Raw genomic sequence first — 21766 nt, 5'->3', positions numbered from 1 at the left:
ACATCAACCATATAGATATAGAGAGAGAAAAGGAAGAATTAAGAATAATGCTACGATTGAATATAGATGCCTGGAAAGATGATGATCAAATCAACACAAACAAGAATATTTTTCTGACTGGCAGATTTAGGGGGAAATATAGGAAATATAATTTCTATTTGGATGTGTTTCAGAGGCTAAAATGCCAGTTAAGAATTTTCTAAAATGCAATGGTAACATGGAACTGCTTTTAGGTGAGATATAAGAACCAGATAGCTAGATTGGAAGGCATCTATGTAAATAACTGAACCCATTAGAACTGATGAGATCACTGTTAGAGAAGAGAAAAAGGAGAAAAAAACCCAGAAATCAAACCATGGTTAAAAGAGTAGGAGATAGGTGATGACGGAACAAGAAAGAATGAGAATAACCTAGATGGGCAAAGAGAAGAAATAGGTAAGGACCATTATCAAAAAACCAATGGAAAAAGGGGTATCAGGGAAAGGAGACTGGTAACCTTGCCAAAACCTACAAAGAGATCAAAAGTGAAAAATTTTAAGAAATAAGAAAAGTTCACTGGATTTATCAATTAAGAGAACTTTAATTTAAGAGGCCTTGAAAAGAGGGCAGTTTTAGTCAAGAATCAAATCAGAAACCATATTAAAAGTGAAGAATTCTATATGTTTAACCTATAGTGGATCGCTTGCTGTCTAGGAGAGAGGGGAGGAAGAAAATGAGGAACAAAAATTTGGAACACAAGGTTTTGCAAAAATGAATGGTGAAAACCATCTTTGCATGTATTTGGAAAAATAGAAAGCTATTATAAAAAATGAATTAAGAAATTATGGGAGTTAGTTAAGAAAGAGGGAGCAAGAAATATACAAATATCTTTTTCTAAAAGTTTGACCATGAAAAGGAAGAACATTATAGGATCTACTTGAAGAGATAGCAAAAGAGTAGACAGAGGCAAGTATATAGTCACAGAAAAATTCACACTAGAATTAAATCAACCAGACCATCCCTTTTAAACAAATGAGATTTTGCAGTTATGTGATGCTTTTAAATTTATAATGAATGGTTATCGAGTTATTTTTTGTAGATTATTAACAAAATATCAGTTGTGTTTTGCAAACAACATTAAGTTGTCTAAAAGTAGAACTTCCTATCTACTTTCAAATGAAAGACCTGATTTTGGGTCTCAGACTTTGCATTTCATTTACCACCAGGATATATATCAAGAGCATAGAGTATAATTTTCTACTTGAATTGTTCAAAACTTAAAAATGTGAATGATTACGTATACTTTAATAGACATGCCTCAAATATGTAAGTTTTCTTAAAGGTCAACAGAGAATAACCAACAAATACTGAAAGAGACCTCGAAATATTAATCTTTTGTGATATACAATCTACATTCAAAATAAACAGCATTGTTTTGCATTCTTAATACAGGGAAAGAAAAAAATCTCCATAAATGTGAAAAATACTTCAAGTTCACAATCTTCACAAGAGGTTGAACAAGAAAAACTGCATTTCACAAAATGCTCTACGACTGTACATAGTTAGAGAAGCAGTTTTCCTCTTTCTCTGGAAAGAGAAAGAGTGAAGTTTTTCTTTCCTTCTACTAAACCACATTTTTCTTTCAGAAACGAAGACCCTTTAATGAACTGTGAAAGCAACAATATATCTTGGGGGGGAGGGGAAAGATAGGAGGGATGCTATTGTTTTTAAAAGGAAAACTGACTTCAGTAAGCTGATAGTATTCTTTTAAGAGTTATATCATGGACAAATCTTACAAAAAGATGGTTTGTTTGCCATCAACATTAGCAGGACAAATTTATTTATAACAAATGCTTTAAATGTACAGATAAAAATGCCTATTGATAGTGTCAGCACTTCTTACAATTTGACAGATCAAATCTTATTTTCATTCTTAAACCCCATGAAGGAGTGATATCACTGACTTGCATTCAGTAGTGAGCAAATTGATTAATCCTTCTCTATAGAAATCTCAACTCTTGATTACACCTATCAGACGTTAAGCAGTATTATTCTAGAGTGACAACACTTGACAAATTCCCCAACCATTTTTCTCAGCCTTTGTGGCTCTGCTAGCTTGTATTAACCCTGATGAAAAATTAATTTTCCTTATCTTCTGCTAAACCCCAAAATCCAAATCCGCCAAACTGGCAACTCTTTCTGTAAAGGTATTATGAAAACCTCTAAAAGATTAATTGCATGTCTTCAGGTGACATTAAATTAATTTCTGTACTCATGACAGACATTTGATACTCCGTACTGAGAGGACAGATAACATTGTCAGGATACACAGAAGGACAGTGGTGTAGTGTCCCAGGGCAGCCTCTTATGAATTCTCCTTTTGATAAGGCCATATTTCACTGTCATTGGCACTGTTACTGATCTTGAAGCCCACAGACCTCACTGAACAGGTTTCTATTAACTATGACAATGCTGGTCTATCTGTATAATCTTTATAAAGCTAATTCAAAAGTTTGACAGAAATAAATTAGGTGTGTGCTGTATGAAGCACAAATTATAAAAACAAATTTATACTATTTTCTCTCCTTTTTTTAAGTAAGGAGAAAACAAAAGAAAGAAAGCCTTTTCCTGTCTATCATTTAGGTTGATTAATCCTTTAAATGTGCTGTTTCAACAAAGGATAAGGTTAGACCATCAAGGGCTAAAAAACTGTAACTTAAAGCTTGAATAAATCTCTGGAACACACAAATTTTCAAATATCAAATACTGAATAAAATACCTGTAACACTTTCCAAAAAAATTATAATGGCTCTATTCAAAATGAATTTAGAAAAGATATGTAAAAAGTTAAGAGAGAATGCTTCTCATAGTAAGGCTAATGGGTTATCTTTTAAGCAAGAATAGTTATTACTGATCAATAGGCCATGGAATTTTGACTTATTTTATAATCAACAATCAATAGAAAGACATCACTACCCTCTAGAAGCCTAAAATCTAAGAGTGAGGACAACATGCACATATATAATTATATACACAACTCAGAGAGACAAAGCACCCTTGGAAGAAAAGGCCTTCTTGTAAAATGTGATATTTGAGCAATGTTTTGAAGACCAGGGATTCTTCTTCACTGATGAAGGTGTTAAGGGAGTAAATTAAAGGCATTGAGCTGTCAGTACCAAGGTGGAAAGCTGAAAGATGGAGAAGTGTGTGTGTGAGGAAAAGCCAAGTAAACCAATGATTGGAAAGTAGAAATACGGATGGATGAATGTGTAATTAACCTGGAAAAAGATGAAGCAAGGTTGTGAAGAGCCATAAAGAGCGATTTTTTTTAAATTTCCTTCATATCTCCAGAGATTAGCAAAATATCTGGCTATTGTTGGAACTTAATTAATGAAAGCATTAATGAATGCTTGACTGACTGATGAATGACTACTAAACAGGAATTTATACTTGTTCTCCAAAGTATAAGAGATCTACTAGAGTCTGAATAGGGGAGTGAGATGGTCAGATCTGTGCTTTAGGAAAATCACTTTGGCAGTATAGTGGGGTTTAGAATGAATGAGACAGATTGAAGCAGGGAAACCAATTAGATGGTTACAGCAATACTCCAGATGAAGCATAATGAAGCCTTGAACAAGGATGATGGCTGGGTTATGGGAAGAAGGAAATATAGTCAAGAAATTAGTCACATGAAGTGAGAGAAAATGAGAAACTGAATATAACTCTGAATTTGTGAACCTGGATAAACAGAAAGATGATGACACCTTCTGATGAAAAGAAGGCTACTAGGATAAAATATAATGAGCTTTGTTAAGTTACAGTGATAAACATACATATGCACAAGAGCATTTTCCAAAGTTCTGAAATTCAGCAAAATCCAGATAATCTTTGGTAAAATACAAATCAATGTATTTTATGAAATTACCTATATGAAATCAAAATTACAGAATTTTTTCTTCTCTACAACACAACTTGTGATTGATTACAGGAAGGAGAATGACTACAAGGAGTCCTATGGTTCTCTGGCTTGGGAGACTCCTAGATAGTATCTAAGGGCTGAAGCTACATTATAGAGCATCTCTGACACACTGAAAATACAGAGAAGCTAATTCTCAGCTAGATCTAAGGTGAGAAGTATATAATCCACAGAAGTTGTTCTTATAGCAATCAGGCTGTTCAACAAGGAATGGGGTAAAAATGTAGTTCCAAGATTAGGATGCTGAGTGATGCCCACTTCATATCACCAAATAATTGATGCATCATTGAGAGTGGACAACAGTAGGCTCCACAGCTTCTATTCTTGGCAGATTATTTGAGAAAGTTGGTACAAAGGACAGAATTCTTCTTTATGGGGACACTCAAAAACAAATATGAATATTCTCATTCTTTTATAACCTATCTTGACCTTTATCCTTAAATAGGGAAGCTATATGCCTAATTTTAAAATCTAGAGTCTTTTAAGTGCAGTTAAACATTAGTGAAATTTGATTACACTTAAATATAAATATACTTCCTTCTCAAGAATTAAGATTCTGAAATCTATATCTAATACAAAAATCCATTATTTAGGGCCTATCTACTATTACAATATAGCATGAGTTTCCCTTCCTGCTGCTGCCTGCATTTTGATCATTTTAACACTAGCTAGCACCTAGATGCGGCTAAGTGGCACAATGGAGAACCTGGAGTTAGAGGATTCTTCTTCCTGAGTTTAAATCTGGTCTCAGACACTAACTGTGCAATTCTAGGAAAATCACTTCACCCTGTTTGCCTCAATTTTCTTATCTGTAAAATGATCTGAAGAAGTGAATGGAAGACCATTTCAGTATCTTTGTCAAGAAAACTGCAAGTGAGATCACAAAGAGTTGGACAGGGACGAGAAAAAGAAAAGAGGTCATATTTTAGTCTTTTTTTTTTTTTTTTTCTTTTTGACTTTCAGCTCTAGGAAAGTTTGGCAGGATAAGAAGCTGAAATATCAGTTAACATGAAATCTAATACTTTTTTTTTTTTTAACAAAACAAAAACAAAAAAACCCTGTTTTTCTGGCTAATTTCTCCTCTTTCATGCACTTGTCACTATCATGCCATTTCTCTATCCTGTGCCCTAGGTCTCAGCTCTGATTTGATGACTTGTCTTTCTTGGATCACAATCATTGCCATTCCAAACTCCATGCCCTTTAACAATTTTCTCATTTAAGAGTTGGTTGTTAGAACCTTAAAGTCATATACTTTCTTGCCCTGCTCCGAAAGTCCTACTGGCATCTGTTGGCTAAGTTTGTGCACAAGACCCCACCTGTTTTGGCATCTTTCTAATGTACTTATTAAATATTTTTCTAATTATAGTCATCTTTGTTGTCTCAAACTGTATATGGCAAACTTCATGGAAGCGTGGTATATTTCTCAAATTCCATGTGTCTTCCAGCACAAGGTTTCGCATGCAAAAATAAATTTTTTTTCTTACCTGAATTTACACTACTTTATCTGTTCTTCATAAAGTTTGTCTAAGAATCTTTGTTTAGGCAAATTCAAATTGAGATGAGTCCCAGGAATGGATTCATTTCAAGTTTTCTCCAAGATCGGCCCAGGAAAGCTAATCAATCACAAGTTTCAACTTGGAGAAAAGACAAATCCTGGTTTTACTTTTTAAAAATACTTTAACTCCTAGGTTTACTTTTGACTGATAAAAACATTGCCATTTGGACCTAGATCCCCAAAGATACCCTTGGAATTGTAGGGAAAAGGAACAGAGGCATCCTCCAGTTATTTGTCAACTAAATAGCTTTCTCCAGATAATTACACAGTCATACATCTTTGCTTGAACTTCATTAAGCCACAATACCATATAATTCAGTAGCAGAGATTTCTTATCCTGTGATTCTCATCATTAAAAAAAAAATAAATCAATTTACACTGAAATCTATCATGCTGTCTCCTTCCTCTGGTTCTTAACAAGAAATTCAGCTTTTTTTTTTTTCTTTTAAACCTATTTAACTTCACTCTACTGCTTCTGTAATTTTTTTTCATATTATCCTTTCCTTATTTATAGTATTTAGAATCTATAGCATTAGAATGATTATTTGAATAACCATTCCTGAGTTATTTTATTTTGAAGCACCTAAAATATTAAGAAAAGTCTATAAAGTAACCCAACATAGGTACCAAAAAAAATTGTACAACAAAAATATTTCCATGTGATTTATGGCAACTACTTGGACAGACTTTTCATAAACAAACTTCAACTTCAATTTTGAATCATTCATGGCCAGTAGCGGATATAAATGAACTTTATGAAAAACAAATAAAATAGTGCAAATTCAAAAAAGAGAAATATTTACTAAACATTTATGTGCAAAACCATGTATTGGAAAAAGACAAAAAATTTGGAAAATACACTGCCTCTATGAAGTTTACTTTTTACAGGATAAGATAAAAAAGATAACTATGTTGTATTTTTATTTAGTTTGTTAAATATTTCCCCCATTTACATTTTGATCTGGTTTGGGCAGCACAGGGAAGTTGTGGAGGCTGGCAGCTGCCTAAACCCTCAAGTCTACATTTGTGATAGTGGAAAGAAAATTGGTCTCTGAGCTGATGATCCAGATTCAAATTACTGCCTCTAACATAGACTGGCTATGTAACCCTGGGTAAGTCAATTCTCTTTTCAGTGCTCCAAGACTAAATTCCACTACTGGCATTAGGAGGAAATTGCTGACTGGGAGTTCCCTTCGCTGACAAATATGGTTTAAAACAAAATAAAAGTGTAAGGAGCAAAAGAAGGCATTCCAGGTGGAAGGAGCAACACAAACAATGAAAAATTATCCCAGAGCTCTGTCCTGGATCTTCCCTCTACACTCCCTCAGTTGGTGACTTGATCAGTGTTCCCACTACTATAATCATCCCTACACAGATAACTCCCAAATCTAAAACATATAGCCCTGCTTTTGCTCCTGAACTTCAATCTTGCATCATAAACTAACTGCCTTTTTAATATTTCCAAATGAAAGCTCCAAAGGCATTTCAAACCCAATGTATCCAAATGAGATTTTCTCCTAAACTCATGCTTCTTTCAACCTTTCCTATCACTGTTAGGTAACCACCACTGTTTCTATCACCCAAATTTCCAATGTCAAAGTTATCTCCAATTCCTCTTCCTCCACACACCTGTCAGTTATTAAACTTTAAAGTTCCTACTTCCATTAAATGTATTTTCTATTCCTTTCTTCCCAATCACATAGCCTCAACCCTACTTCTGGGCTTCATCACCTTGCATTTGGATTACTGCAAAAGCCACCTTTCTCTTCACTGCAATCCATCTTCTTTTAACATACTTATCTGAAGGCATAATCTTGACTACATCATTGCATACTCAATAAACTTCAGTGCTTTCCTATTCCTCCAGTATCAAAATTCTCTTATTGCCATTTAAAGCTCTTCACAATTTGAACCTACATTAATCTTTTTGGTCTCATTATACATTATTTCCTTTCATATACTCTGGATAATATGACTTTCCTACTATTTCTCTTTATACATGGCACTTCATTATTCCCATCTCCATGTCTTTGAATTGGTTATTCCCCATATGTCCGTCCTAATTTACTTAAGGATCCACTCAAGCACTCTACACGAAGCCTTTTTTGATCCCTTCAGCAGTCTGTGGTATTCTTCCTCAATAAATCACATTGCATCCTCTATACCTACATATGTGTATGTAATCTCCCATGCTACAATGTAAGGTCCTTGAAAGATCTGTTTTGTCTTGCCCCAGCACCCAAAACAGGATCTAGTAAGTGTTTAATGCTTATCATCAAACACAGATAAAGAATATATATTCTACCATGTGTTGCAGAACCAAGAGCGGCTACAATAAAGCCCTAATCTGAGCAGTACTATGAGGCAATTCCAAGAAGGTAGAGTGGCATCAGATTATGAAGGGAACCACAAAAGCCAAACAAAAGTGTCTGAATTTTGATTAATAAGCAACAGGAAATCAATGGGGATTTTTGAGGTGAGAAACATGATGAGAAGAATAAGTCTTGTCTGAAGGACACAAGAGTATGAAGGGGTTGCTACAAGAGTTGGCAAGCATGGTAATGAGATCCTGTACTAATATGTAGTAGCTAAGATTGACAGAACAGGGCAGATGCTAGAAATATTGTGAAGGCTAAATAAACAAGACCAATAACTAATTGGTCTACTAAGTAGGGGATAGGAAAGAATGAACACTGGGGGAAACTGGAAGGTTTAGGTGAAGAGATTATTTAATAACCATGGTTTGGGACACGTTGATTTTGAAATGTAGTAGAAGAAACAAGAAGAGATATCCTGTAGGGAGTTGGACTGGGAAGCTCTGAAGAGAAACCGAAAGTGGAGATAAAGATTTGGGCATCATCTGTTAAATGTGACAACTGAAAACATAGAAATGTAGTAGACTTCCAAGAAAAAGAGAAAAGCAACAAGGAAAGACTCTTTTGGGGTACACCCACCTTAAGGGGAAAGGACTTAACAAGGATTATGAGGAATCTGAGGAGGTTTTGAAGAGGCTGGAGAATCAGGAGATTTACAAGAAAGATGACATAAAGGGAGGGAGTAAAGAAGGAGAAAATAGAGTGAAAGAAGAAGAGAGCAGACAGAGAGACAGACATTAATAAATGTTGTAGAGTTTTTTATTGTAAGAACTGATTAATTTTATTGTTGCATCACTGTTAAATCTAGGATTCAAAGATTGTGAAAAATAAGAGAGGTATGCAGAGGTCTAGTTAAAATATCCTGTTTTCCAACAATCAGCAAACTATAGGTGAATACATTTGTCTTCAATTGCTGGGAAAGTGCTAAAATATATTATTAAAGAGATATATACAAATTTGAAAAGGAAGTAGTAACTTCTAAAAGCCTGCATAGCTTAATCAAAAACATGTCATGCCAGACAAACCTCATTTATTTTTTGGCAGTTTTACTAGGATGATGGATCAGGAGAATGTAGTCTCCCAAGATTTCAGCAAATTATTTGTAAATTCCTCATACTATCCTTATGTATATATGGGAGATGAACTAGTCAAAAATAAAGTTAGTTGGATCTGAAATCAGTTGAATGATCCATTCCTAATCTCATAGAATGCTAAAGGAATGTTCATATTCCTGTGCTGTTCAACAGTTTTATTAACGACTTGGACAAAGGTGATTATGTTTATTATATTAACAAAAAACAAAGTTGAAAAGATGGCTAAGATGGTAAATAACAAAACAAAGACAGATGAGAAAAATAAACAAGATCTATTCAGATAAAATTTAAAAGGCATAAACGGTAAGTCCCACAATGAATCAAAAATTCAACTTTAAAAATTCAAAACTGAGATGTACCTATATAAACAATACTGAGATTTTTAGCAGGACTGAAAGGTCAACATGAGTGGAGCATGAATTGGAAACTGAAACAAATAAAAACTAGTATATTATACTGCTTTCAAGGGCATTGTATCTAGAGCATGATAAGTGATAGTCCCACTTCATTCTAGCCTGGTTCAACTATTATGCTATGTTCAGTTTTAAACATAACATTTTAGCAGGGGACCACAGGAGGAAACAGTAACAGCTAATTTCAAATTTTGAAAGGAACGGGGGAATTGTGTTTTTCTTAGCCCCAAAAGGTGGAACTTAGAGCAAGGATGGAAGCTAACGAGAAACAGATTTTTGGCTAAATGTAAAGAAAAACTTTCTTTAAAAGTTTAGAAATGGAATATATTGGTGCAGAAGCCATATAATGGGTTCTCCACAATCTTCACTCAAAAGCTAGATCAACATTTCTTGGGTTAGTTCTAAAAGGGATTCAAGGGATTCCACGGGTTTGAGTAAATGGCTTCTGAAGGTTCTTTCTAAATCAATTCTTTGAGATCAAGGGTATCAGGGCTGAAAAATGGCCACTTAATACTGTCATTAGTTAGTATATCACTGGTGAACTCTGAGTTCATCAGTAGGATAGTAGGAATTATAGCCAAATTGGAAACAGTTAAGGAATTAACAAGGAGTAAATTTGAGAAATGGTGGCACTGGGTACAGAAACTTTTTTCCAAAGTTTGATAGTGAAGGGAAAAAGTAGATGGATAGAAAAAAGAATTAAAGAAAACTTCTTTTGGATCGTGAATATCTATTCAAGTTTGTAAGTTGCTGAGAAGGACACAGTGACAAAAAAGAGAATAAAAATAAATGGGAGAGGAAAAAAATAAATGAGAAAAGAAGATTGTTGTTAAGAAAAGCTCCTAAAAGAAATAGGAAAGACTGGGATCAAATAATAAAATTTATATTTATACCATATTGTACATAACATGTTATATAATTATATGATATATATTATATAATATATTATAATATAATAAAAATAACAAAATTTAAAAATTAAAAAGGGACCAGTTTCAAGAATATCTCCTGTCATGACCAGAAGGAACCAGAAAAGACTGGTTTATGCTGATAAGTTCAGAAGAGATAAACTGTTCATTCTACTTGGTCACATATCATCACAACATATATCATTACAGATTTTCATTACAAACAACAACCCACTGAACTAATACTTTGTTAAAATCACAGAATGATAAAATTTTAGAGCTGTTTTTCTTTTTTGTTAAGGCAATTGGGGCTAAATGACTTGCCCAGGGTCATACAGCTAAGAAGTGTTAAATGTCTTAGACCAGATTTGAACTCAGGTCTTCCTGACTTCAGGGCTGGTGTTCTATCCACTGCGTCACCTAGCTGCCCCAGAGCTGTTTTTAAAAATGAGAAAACTAACATTAAGTAACATGTTCAACAGGCATACAACACTAGTAATTGGAATAGCTTTTGATGTAGTATTCTTTCCATTGAATTACTTTTGCAATAAGTACTGACTCACAAAAGGTAAAAAGCATTCGTGGCCTAGTCACATTCAAAGAATTTCCCAAGTTTTTCTATAATTTGGTAACTGTTACTGAAAATGGAAATAAGCATGCCATTGAAGAAAGCAAAGCCAATGGTGGAATAAAGACAAGAAGTGTGCCATCACCACTAAGCCACTCAAAAAACCCATCTGTGAGTATATGTGAGAAGAACCCCAAGTAAATGATCAAAAAGAGTTTATAGCGGCTTGAATAGTTCAGTATTTTGGGAATGGAACTGTAAGCAAACCTTAAAGACTTGATCAATTGTCCAAATTTTCATAAAAATATCTGATTGTGAAAGGAAAATGTAGCTAGATAGAAAGAAGGTATAAAAGAAAATTCTTTTGGATGGTGAATACTTATTCATGTTTGTAAATTGTTGCATCAAGGTTGGCTTTGACAAATATAAGCAAGCTTTCTATGATTTATCCTGAAGATAACTAAAGAGTTTGAGAGAAGTTTTAAAATATCAGGAAATGGTTGCCAGAAGCCTTTGGCATCAGCTATTGGAATGAGACTTCAATTCTCAAATTAGAGTTTCTGCCTATGAAGTTGAATCTTCTATGACATGGGTGTGAAGCTGGGTTATAAGATTCTAATTATCTGTTATTTTCTTTTGACATGGATGCTCTAAAACCACTAAGAGATACAACCACATCATTAATCATATTGGTATAACATAGTTCACTATAAAAGATATTCTTCTCTATGATTAATCCATATGTAATAATTAATTTTCCTCTAGTTAAATTGAGGATGTAGCAGTTATCCCCATCCCCATTCATAATAATGGTGCTTTTCAAACCACAGTTCCTTCTGGGCTCACTGTCACCAGGAACAGGAATAATGTTTCCTGACTATTTATCTATCTTTTGAATAGCATCAAAAAACAAGCATAAAGATAAAAAGATCTCTGACCAGCAGTAGTTGCTTAAGCATGAGAATAAAATTTAGTTGGAAAGACTCAGCTGCTGGTACAAACACAAGCATATATACTACAATTTGGAGTTTGAACTCTGTAGCTGCCAAAACTGAGATTCTTAAAGCCACAAACATCAGTTTCAGCCAAGCTAATTCTTATTTTTATTACTATATAATACCACATAAAATGATGTCTTTATTTACATAGAAAAAGAATTTAGCAGAATCATCAAATTAACATGGATATCACAGATTCAGAAAAGTCTGTGACACCTACTGACCTCTTACTATTCATTTTCAATTCAAATCCACATTTATTTATTAAGTATCTACTATGTGAAAAGTGTGGGCAACATAAAGACAAAATCAAAAATAATCCTTGACCTTAATGGAAATGAGAAAGAAACTGAATGCATAGTTCTGCGACCTTAAGAAAGTTGTGTGATTTCTTGAGAACCAAGGTTTAGCAACAACATAGTAAGACATTTGGCTCAGATATTCTTTAAAGCTCCTTCAAGCTCTAAAAAACTAATACAGGGTTAGCATCTTCTTGTGTTGGCAATAACAAATCTTAGATATAAAAAATAATAAATCCAACTCTTCAAAAATTCTACTTTCTACACAGAAAACTAAATAATTAAAATTCTATTAAAAATAAAAACACTAAAAAATCAAACATAGAAAACTTTGATACAACAGAAAAGGCCAAAGGCCAATAGTCCACTAATTTTAGGCAATTTTTAGTAGAACAAATCTGCAGTTCAATAAAGAATCTGAACAGTCTCACTGAAGTTGAATGCAATAGAAATGAACATATATCAAGTAAATCTGGGGCTCACTTTTAAGTAGAAAAGGAAGGGGGAAATGAAGGAAGAGATGTCAGTAGAGGTTGTTACTCAATAACTTTCATTTAACCATCTACAAATGAAGTAATTCTCAACACTAAAGTCACATAAATGTATTGGGACCTTGCACTTGCAGAGTTTTGACAGATTTCAACATAAAACACAGCATCAAAATAGGACAGCTTGCTCTCCTGCTGGGACATTCTGTACTACTTTTTTCTCTGTAAAACTAATAGAATAAAGTAACATTTTATTTAGTTTCCTGCCAAATCATTAAAAAATTCATTACTCTGATCAAAGGAAAACAACAAAATTCAGTAACAGCTTTAACTTTTCAGTAAAAAAGTAGAGAGAGGCATTTCAGAGGGGCAAGAAAAGGAAAAAAAAATTACTGTAGGTAATTCTATCTTCAATCACGATATAAGATATGTTTAAAAAAACTCTTTAGGGCCCCTGGTTTAACACTGCAAATGATTAAAATAAATCAAGTTAAAAGCTACTAGATGCTTTACCCATGTTATATAGGTATTTAAAAGAAATCACAGAAATAAGGTCATATTTATAAAAACCAATCAATTTTATTTACGAATTATGCCCGTTATAATTTATCTAAGAACATAAAAAGAGGATCATAGGTTATGAAGATAGTATAACGATTCAAGGACCTGCACCTAGTCCAACAACCTTTTCCAGTAAATTAACCCACCTAAATATGTGAAATGATTTGCCCATTACAATCATGATTTTATCCTATGATAACTCCTTTCAACAATACATATGAACACAATTATATTTATAGGATTAAAACTTACAGCATTGAATAGGTACTTAGCTAACATCAGCTAGATACAGATTCAGGTCTTCCTAAATCCAGCTTCAGAACTGTGACTCACTATACTATGCAGTCATGACTAGGTTAAATATATAGCAGAAGTAGTTTTTGAACCCAGATCTGAAATCCAGATTCAGTTCTACTGCTATAAACTTCTATATAATATCCTAAATTTAATGGGAAACATTATTATTTATTTTAAAAAGTGCCATATAGTAAGTTATCATGTAAGTTTATCAAGTTTAAGAAAAACTAATTTAAATAACAGATTAGGAACTGACAAAAATATTTATGAGCTCTCCTCCCCCTTCAAATAAAGAGCTCCATTAAATTCTTATAGTTAAATTTTATGCATTAAGTCCACACTGTTCTATCACTTGTTATCCTTCTCTTTCTTCTTTGGAGGAGTGGAAGTGGGGTGGCAAAAGATGAGGAGATGGAACAAAGAAGGGAAGAGAAGTAGCAGTGGTAACATGAGCTCTAGGATCCAAAAGGCTACATTGCCAGTACCTTTGCAAAGAACTTTATGTCTGTTATCTCATTCAACTATCAACACAGTGCTATGAAGTAAGTACCATTATTATCACCATTTTACAGATGAAGAAGCTAAGGCTAAAAAAAGTGAAACCATCTGCTAGTCACTCACATATGTAGTAACATCTAAGGCAGGATTCAAGTCTTTATTAATTCAAAGACCAGTTCTAGTGATGATACCAGGGTTCCTAACCTGGAGTATGTATTATCCCAGGCAGATCTGAGAACTACTTGGTAAACAACTTTGGTAAACAACTAGTAGACTAGTGTTAGAGAGAAAAATCTGTAGACTGTAGAAGGAAGGAGAATTATAGAGCAATTGGAAAAAAAAAATTCAGTTTAAGAAATAATTCTTAATGGCCCAAAATTCAATAAAATGAGATCAGAACATGAAAAGCTAGAAAAAGTGACAACAATCCAGGGAATACTAGCTAAATGATCTTCAAAAATAACCAGAAACTTCTAATTCATTTCCAATCTACAAGAGGTACAAAATCTTTGATGTACTTCTGAAGAAAACATATCTCATTCTTATTAAAAATGTTCATCCAATGATTTAAGTTTAGAAAACTTCTCTCTCTGAATCAGGATTCTCAGACCTATTCTCAATCAAATCCAAAACAAAAAAATCCTGAAGGCTAAGCAGAATATATTTTTATTTCTTTCAAAAACCATAGAACAAAACAAAACTGTTAGTAGAAAAAAAAAAAAAAAAAAGAGAGAGAGAAACTAATTTGTGTTCTATAATTCACTTAATAACCTATGATATTAAAACACATTAGGTATTCAACAAAGTTTATTTTATGAAAAATACATGCATATGTATGGTAAAATAAATTCTAAAATTTGTTTCCTTTCATAATAAATAGGTAATAAGGAAAGGTTTACAAAAAGCCCAGAAATATAGGTGTTGAAAAAGGTTGAGAACCTCTGTACTAAAAAGTCACTTGACTTGTTCTTTCCTGAAGATCAAAGTTATAAATTTAAAGCTTGAAGGGAACTAATTTTTATATAAGGGAACTTTATTTTTTATATTTTTATATAAATTTTTTTTATATATTTTATATAAGGGAACTTATTTTTATAGAGAAGAGGCTAGAATAACCATAATGGACAACAAACAGTAATTAAGAGGTGGAAGCACCATCATCAATACACAATGTTTCATCTTCACTTAGTTTATCCTTTAGAGAAAACTAGTATAAAAATATAAATCAATATTTCTATTGATATCTAAATAGTAAAGAAAATTAGAATAAGGAATATAAAAATGTAAATCGATATTTCTACTGATATCTAAATAGTAAAGAAATTAGAATAAGGAGTATAAAAATGTAAATCAATATTTATATTGATATCTAAGTATTAGAGAAAATTAGAAGAGGAATTTTGTAACAGAGTAAACTCAACAGTTATTGCATACACAATGCACTATGCTAAGCACTAGGCATTAAAAAAAGGCAGAAAAAGATCCCTGCCCTAAAGTTTACAATCTAATGAAGAAATTAACATGCACATACCATGTTCTCTCTCATCCTCTGTTTCTCTTTCTAATACATACACACACACACACACACACACACAATAAATTATATAGAAACAAAAACAAAACAAAACAAACAAAAAGTTAAAAGTTAAGGCACTATGGAAAACCAGTGAAGAATTCTTATAGATGGGGGGATTCTTAGATAAGATTTGAAGAAGTCAAGATGCAGAGATAAGGAGGAAGAACGTTCTAGGGATGAGGAAAATGCAATGTCTTTTGCAAGGAACAATAAAGATACATGGTGGGGCTGAGGAGGAAGAAGGTAGAAGAATAGTGGAAAGGGGGGGGGGGGGGGAGAGAGAGAAAAGAGGTAAGAAACAGAGTAGTAAAGGCTTTAAAAGCCAGAAAAATTTCTTTCTGATCCTAGAGATAAGAAGAAGCCATTGGACTTGATTGAATGGGGGTGGGAGGTGGAGGGTGGGGAAAGGGGGAGTGAAGAACCACTAAAGACCTGTGCTTTAGGAAAAGTATTTTGAGGGGAGGATGACCTGGAATTAGGTCAAATTTCAGGCAAGGAGAACAGCCCAAAGATTATTACAAGGCAATGAGAACCTCCACCAGAGTAATAGCAATGTCAGAGCAAGGGGGAGTGAGATGTATATGACAGATGTTTGTTTAACCAACAGGACTTGGCAAATGATCTGACTGGGAAGGAGGTGGCACAGCAGAAAATAAGGAATAAAAGATGGTGCCCAGGTGATAATGGAAATAGGGAATGTTCACAAATTATAGGAAAGTTAATGAGTGGGCAGGGTTTTGGGGAAAAAGGTAATGAGTTTGTCCGGATTGAAGGTAAAATGTCCATTAGAGATATAAGACCAAAGGTCAGAGCTGGATAAGTAGACCTGCATAGAAAAGATAACTGAATCCAAAGGAGCTGATGAGGTCACCAAGACAAGTAGTAGAGGAGGAAAAAAGAAGAGGACCCTAAGCCCACCAGAGAGCCTTGGGAGATGTTCAAGGTTAGCTGATATAAACTGGGTGAAGAGCCAGCAAGAGACTGAGAAGTAGTCCAGGGAGGATAGAGAAACAAGAGAAAGAAATATAAAAACCTAGAGAGAAGACAATTATTAAGAAGGTGATGAAAACTAAGAGATTATTAACTTTAAAATGTCAGTTTCGCTGAGTGATAATGTTAGAAGCAATGCTGAAGAGAATTACAGCAAACAACATGGAGGCTAACCCAGCTAATAGTTGCGAAAAGAAGATCTAGCAAAAGAGCTAGGAGGGTCACATGTATTGAGTAAGGGGCTTAGTGAGGGGAGAGTAACAAATGGGCAGGTTTACAGATAGCAGGGAAACCAGCAGACAGGGAATGAGAGAATAAGAAAGATAAAGCCAATTCGTAGAAGATCATCAAATGGAATGCAATTATTTGTGCATGTCAGGACTTGCATTGGCACATTCTTACATGAACTCTTCATGTAAGAAAGGAATGAAGGAGGAAATGGTGGAAGAAGACATCTTCCAAGAGATGAGCAGAAGATGAAAGGGACCTCTCAAGAAATGGCTCAAATACCAACAAGGATATTTGAGTTTAAGAGTACTATTTTATGTGGGAACTGATATGGTTCACAACATAGCATTTTAACTCTTTTTTTGTTGTTTGGTTGCATTTCGTTTTACTTCTCTTTTTGTCTTGTGTAGCACAATCGTATAAATATGTATGCATATATTGGATTTAACATATATTTTTCTACAATATTTAACATATATTGGACTACTTGCAATTTAGGGAAGGATGTGGAGAAAGGGCGGGGGGGCGGGGGAATTGATTTGCAAGGGCTGATGTTGAAAAACTGTCCATCCAAATGTTCTGAAAAATAAAAAGCTTTAATAAAAAAAAAAAATTTACTATATTTTTTGCCTCCTAAACTCATCTTATAAGGCCAAAATACCTGAGTATATTCGAAGAAATAGTGTCATGGCATCTTCTTATTCAAGATTTTGTTAAAGAATAATTTGCATGTTAGTAGAATAGGCACTAATTATTTTTTTTATTAGTTTGTTTTTAGGGTAGGTATAAGAAAAAAAACTAAGATAAGGCAAATGTTCCTGTTTTGAGAGGAAAAAAAACAACATAAAGGAGTTAGGGAAGAAGAGAGGGAGAGGAAACGAGAAAAGGAGTGAGAGAAGGGGGAGACAGAACAAGACAGGAAGAAGAAGCTTCTTCACTTAGTCTTCCCTACACCAATGAATGGATAAACAAAATAAGAGATTCAAAAACAATGTGTCTCAAGAATTATTATCTGCACCACTCCCTCAAAAGCTAAATAAAATTAAACGCTACGAGCAGTTAAGGACAGAAAATATGGATTGTTTTGATTCATAATTGACTCATTAAATATAACTACATTCACAACAATTTAATTAAGTGATAAGATTTTCCCCATGTGGATATCAGAACAAGAATTCAAAATAGTTCTGGCTCACTAAATAAGTGAAAAGTACACTTGAAATTTTTAAAAATAGTGATCATTCACCAGAGTATAATTTCTTGGCAGGTATTGTTTACTGAGAAAGTTCCAAGTTTTTCCTAGACATTGAATACTGGAATAAACAGATTTTTACATGCAAAGAACAACTCAATTATACTTATTAAGGGCAAGTTCAGGCTTTGTATAAAGTGAAGAAAATAAAATTGCTTCTTCTCCTCATAGTTAAGGCTCATAAATACAAAATGACTAACTCTGGGACTTAAAAGAGTCACAGCAAGCTAGAAGATAAATAAAAAATACAAAGGAATACTCTTATGAAACATTACTTGAAATGCCCAAATACTGTGGATCAGCAACATGATGCAATCCTTCCAAAAGTTTAGTACAGCCAAGTGTTTACTAGAGACCCATTCTAAACTTTCCAATTTGAAAGCTTCCCATTAGCTTTATAGCATAAAAGATAATCTTCGGATGCAACACATATTTTTATTAATTACAATTAATAAAGATTCCTTAAAATAAACTCCAAAATACATGATAAATTATGGTCATGAAGGCAATGTCAGAAGGATATAAAAGTATTCTTAATAGGAAAATATTTTTCTTCCAACTTTGGCTCAGTCAATATTTTATCTATGTTGGAAGGTATATTACAAATTATTGCCAAGGAAAAATAAGATAAAATTAAATTATATAGGTAATTTGTTATTCATAATATCTTACTGAAAATCTATCTCCATAAAGATGATTCTTTTGGGTTCTATTTTGTAAACAAAATTATACAAGTTACTTTTAGTATCATTCATTGTGAAAATGATCTCCAATTCTACAGTAAACAATACAGCAAAATTCGAAGACATTCAATTTTCAATAAAGGAAAAATGAAGACCCCTTCTTAACTCCTCCAAAGTATCTGGGATAGTGCTCTCTTTAAATAACATTATGTTTAAATGAGAGCTTTTGTGGGAAAAGATGTGGACAAACACAACTTTGTACTACTTCTTAAAATTATCATCTAAATAAAATAAACCAGTAATAACAATTATGGGCAATTACATGAGCAAAAAATTGTGAATAAAAAAGACATCTTTTCTCTGGAAAACCAGAAACATTAATAGTCTTTGGGTTTCATATTAAAAAGAAGTCAACCTGAACTTACAAATTATCATCTATTTTCATCTAGTGTTCAACTGCCAAAATGCAACAACTTTCCTTTTCCTTGATCAGAGAACTAATTCTGGTAAGGCTAATCCTATTCTTCCTGAAAATCTCTTTTCTCTTGATTTACAATGACATTACATCATACTTGTTCTTTTACTATCTGTTCCTTCTCATTTTACTTCAGTAGTCCGTTTTCTTCCTTGGACATACTAAATATTGTCATCACCTAAAATTCTGTTCTTCACTCTCTCTTCTGTTTCTACATTTACTTGATGATCTGAGTGGTGTCCACCTATAAAGATAATTACCAAATCTCTTTTTCAAGTTCTGACCAATTTGCTCGGCTAGTTCCATACTGACAGTTGTCTGAGGAACATCTCCATCTAGGTGTCCTACTAGCACTTCAAACTCAACAAATCAATTCAAATTAACTTATCATTTGTTCTTTCCTCAAACAGAGCCTTCCTCCTAACTTCCTTGATTCTGTAAAAAAAAAAACATCACTCATGCTCAAATATTTGAGTCATCTATAAATGACTGTTTTTTGCCTCTTTTTGAATCCATAGTGCTTAAAACAGTGCCTGGTATACAACAGGTAATTAATAGATGTTTATTGATTGACTGATTGCTTTTCTCAACTTGTTCCTCTCTTCAGATGTCTCCCCTCTTCATTTCTCCTAAGAAATTCCACCCATCCTTCCAAGACAGCTGAAATGATGCCTCCTTTTGGGGGGCAGGGAGGAGGAAATCACCTGAATCCATCCCTCCCAAATTTAATCTCTCTCATGCTCTGAAACACAAAACTGTCCAAGCAATTGCTGTATCTACTTTGTTTTATAATTATTTGTGGAGTGGTTGCCTCCCTACTGGATTCTTAAGTTCTTTGAGGCCTAGGACTATCTATTTTTTTGATATATTATCTTACACACACATTGCTTTGCAAACAGCAGGTGCTCAGTATTTGGTCAATTTAACTATCATGTTCCTATTAGATCTCTATTCCAAAGAGATCAAAGAAAAGGATTTATATATACAATATTCATAGCAGATTTTTTTTTGGAGGAGGCAAAAAACTGGAAAATGAGGGGATGCTCATCATTTGGGGAATGGCTGAACAAGCTGTGCATGATTGTGATAGAATACTTTCTAGCTATAAGAAATGAACAGAAGGATGTTTACAGACATGGCAAGATCTATATGAACAGATGCAAACTGAAATGAGAAGAACCAGGAGATCAATGTGGACATAAACTGCAATGCTATAACCATGATCAACTAAGAAAGATATGAGTACTCTGATCAATACAATGATCCAACATGAACTCTGAATGCAAACTATGAGAGAAATAATTTTCTCTCATCGTTAGAATAAAGGAGGAGTGGCTAATGTGGAAATGTTATGCATAATTTCACACATAATTAATATGCTGCTTGCCTTCTTGGTGGGTGACACAAGGGTGGGAGGAAGAGAATTTGGAACTCAAAATTACAAAGAAAAAATTTTTTTAAATAATGTTTTTAAAAATTTAATTACATATGCTCTAGATATTAACCATATTTTGTCTCTAGGACCCACAGACTGAAAATGTGATTTAAAAAAAAAAAATGAACATGTATATTGTGACAAATTGTTATAATGGAATGCTACCAAAATTTTTGCAGCCAAATTCAGTGTTCTGTTTACATTTATTTAATTATGGTTCAAAACACTAGGGATTTCATTAACATTTTAAAAGTTTGAATCCAGGAAGAGGAAAGAAGAAGACATCAATCTAATTTTATTTTTACTAACTATAATGTTTTATGGCCATTTAATTTCTTCTGTCTGGAGAGTTCAATTTTTACAATCAGAAAGGTAAGAAAAGCTAACAGTAATGATTATTTAAGAGCTTGATTTAAAAAAAAAAACCTTTAAGTAGTCTGGCTTACTCTCTAATTTTTTTTACATAAATAGCATGTAATCAAGTATTGTTATTTATAGAACTTGACTTATGGAGAAAAGTCCCAGAGAAAGAAGTTATTTTAGAAAATTTACTTAAAACTAGATTGAAAAATGCTATTACTTTGGATCTTGGCAAAGACAATTTTTATACACAAAGGTATTTTTATAACGGGATTCTTCATATCTAAAAGGTCTTTATTTTGTGGTACCATAAATAAAGTCTCTCTAAGCTACTTTACAAGAAAATAGTGAAATTAATCACTAAATACTATTCAAAAGTCACGATGACAGATAAATAGTAATTCTGGAAAAGAGTACAATCCTTCTCTCACCTAGGTCCATGATGAAATCACCTATAAATTAAAATCAATTTAGTCCACACATTCTACAGCCTAAATGATTCACTTTCTGTCTATTTTTAGGGATGTATGGGAGAAGAAAGTTCAAGACAATAAGATGAACCCAAGTATACTAAAAACCTTTGCAATTTAGAAGAAGACTTCAGAAAATTTTGGGCTCACTGGATCTGAGTATATGACATATCAATTTTTCTCTCTGGTACATCCTTAGCATATTGACATTCATTAAAACACAAAAGCAAAACAAAAGCAACCCAATGTAAACTGGGATTAATAGTAAATTTTTTTTTTTAACCAACT

At 33.3% G+C, this 21766-nt stretch overlaps 1 protein-coding gene across 9 annotated transcripts in view; it reads right to left on the bottom strand.

Annotated features, from left to right (window-relative positions):
* Positions 1 to 21766, bottom strand: part of RBM33 (RNA binding motif protein 33) — a 168479-nt gene that overhangs the window by 45223 nt on the left and 101490 nt on the right. The window lies entirely within an intron of this gene.

Source organism: Sarcophilus harrisii, chromosome 5, assembly GCF_902635505.1.
Source record: "Sarcophilus harrisii chromosome 5, mSarHar1.11, whole genome shotgun sequence".
Lineage (NCBI taxonomy): Eukaryota > Metazoa > Chordata > Mammalia > Dasyuromorphia > Dasyuridae > Sarcophilus > Sarcophilus harrisii.
This window is presented reverse-complemented; position numbering and strand designations above follow the sequence as displayed.